Genomic DNA, 2189 nt, shown 5'->3' with positions numbered 1-2189 from the left:
ATTTTTTATTCAAAATTTATCTGAAGAACGCAACTTTTACCAAAACAGCGACTAACAGAGAAAAAAATAGTGCTAAATAACGCTTCATCAGAAAAAATCGCTTGAAACAATCGGAGTTTATCCAGTTGGAAAATTGCAGTATTTTCGAAAACTTCAGATTTTACCACTTCATAATAAGAAAATCACAGATAAACAAAGTAGCAAACAGGCTGGCACTATTTTATTGTTGCGCACTGATTATGATTGTCTTTAAATACTTTTATTATTATTCTGGTTATTATACTGAATTAATCTTATTTCAGTTTGCGTCTCGTTTGAAAGCAAGACCAAGACAAAGACTGTCCTTTGCTTGGCAAGATCAAGCCCAAAAAAGACCCAAAAGCCCGAAAAACTCATCAGTTACAAACACCAAATGTGTTGTCGAGTGTTGAAATTACCCAAAGCTGTAGGCCCTGCACGTTTCCTGTTCTTTCGTGCATTCCTTCTCACATTTGGATACGGTGTTGTGCTCAAAGCTCTTGTACGTCTGCTTGGGGCTCAATTTTTCGCCAATCGCCAGTCGCTCATAACAGTCTGCAAACATCGGAAATTACTATTAGAAAACTTTGCAAACCGCGGGCAAATTGGTCGAAAACAGTCAAGCTCGCGCTGCTTTCAACGCGTTTGTTGTCCTGATTTTTTACGATTTTTTTTGCGCTGCTTGACCTGAACTGAGCACCATTCAAATTCAGCCTCTGGTAATTGGAGGTCAAGATGTTCTTCGCATTATGCGAAGTTCATTAACATTTTTAGCCTGGCAGAAAATTAGGTTCGCAATGAAATACAGTTAATCTACACTAAGCACAAGATTTAATCGATAGTAATTGGCGGTTCTCAGGTGCCCCCTGAACCGGTTTCGAGCCTATTAGCTCCCATCAAGCTCGACTGATGAGGGCTAATAGGCTCGAAATCGGTTCTGGCGATGTCGAAGATTACAATCTTTCCTAAATGTTACCAAACCAGAGGCATTTAAATTCACACGTGATGAACATGAAGATGGCTATCAACGAGGAACTTGCCAGCACGCAATGAAAGTGAAACTCGCTGTAAAAATTCAAATACTCACCATTTTTTATAACACTCAATTGCCCGTCTATGCTAATTGAATGCACTTGCAAACCACTTGCGATGCAGATTAGCAAAACCAAGGTGTTCACCTCAAACATGTTTTCCTGTTTTAGTTCATCATTAGGGTGGGTTTTACAGAAGAAAAAATGTATGGTTCTTATGCAATTATCCTGACTGGAAGACTGCACACTCTAATAGGGTCCAATTGTCTAATTATTCACTTTCTTGCGCCTTGTTAGTTCGTTTCGCAATGCGACCATTTCTGCAAAGGTTTAATTGTTGCTCAATAATAATGGAAATTTGCATTAAAAATGAAAATCTTTGCCTAAAAGAACTTTACCGAAGCAAACATTTGGGATAAAGTCAACACAACCAAGCACACACTCTGAAACGGATTCACCAGACAACAAATTAAAATTCGCACACGTCTGAAGAAAGGGCGCCTTCTTCGGCCTGAAGCAGAGCCACAACTAGAAGGCCGCGAAGATGTTTGTGGTCGGCAAAGATCTTCTTCTGTTTTTCTTATCTTTGATCTCTTGAATTACTAATTTCCAGCTTGTTCAGGTCCGCTCAAATTAAATCAGCACGGTTCGAAACCGAGTCATCAGCTTATTTTGCACACTTAGTCATAAGTGGGAAATGAAAAAATCGCTTGCAAGTAGATTGTAATTAAAATTTACATAAACATTAACCAGGATGAGAGTGTGATAAATATTTCTTGATGTGTGTGTTGAAGGTGAATGTTGTGAAGTCGATTCATTAGGAGGCAGGTAATTTTGATTTTGGAACAATGAGGAATAATGACCCTGCTCAAGGCTTCTTCAGTGGTTATTTTGCCGCAAGTTTAAGTGTCGAACCAGTTTCATTTAACCGGGATAAACTGTTCACATTGCACTAAAGTCGTACGTTTTATTTGGCTTGTTTTTCATTTCGATAATTTCAGAAATTAATTCTATATCGAGCAGAAAGTTTTGTATTGTATTGATAAAGACCTGGTCGAAACGTGATTCGAGGCCCAAACCCGCCTTTCGAACAGCCAATAAGTTTTCAGGGCACCAAAACACATTTTTTTATACAAACTT

General features: G+C 38.5%; 1 protein-coding gene and 1 long non-coding RNA gene across 8 annotated transcripts in view; one reads left to right on the top strand and one right to left on the bottom strand.

The window, feature by feature from the left end:
• The window catches only part of LOC109537565 (LDL receptor repeat-containing protein egg-1), a 103404-nt gene that overhangs the window by 98357 nt on the left and 2858 nt on the right, over positions 1 to 2189 (top strand). The window lies entirely within an intron of this gene.
• LOC125502942 lies at positions 34 to 1611 on the bottom strand. Its single transcript, XR_007280617.1, has 3 exons — positions 1448 to 1611; positions 1106 to 1369; positions 34 to 573 (listed from the first exon to the last, which is right to left on the bottom strand). It is a non-coding gene; the product is annotated as an uncharacterized LOC125502942 (long non-coding RNA).

This window comes from Dendroctonus ponderosae, unplaced genomic scaffold, assembly GCF_020466585.1.
Source record: "Dendroctonus ponderosae isolate FM_Combo_2020 unplaced genomic scaffold, Dpon_F_20191213v2 Dpon_F_20191213_11, whole genome shotgun sequence".
In the NCBI taxonomy this organism is placed as follows: Eukaryota; Metazoa; Arthropoda; class Insecta; order Coleoptera; family Curculionidae; genus Dendroctonus; species Dendroctonus ponderosae.
This window is presented reverse-complemented; position numbering and strand designations above follow the sequence as displayed.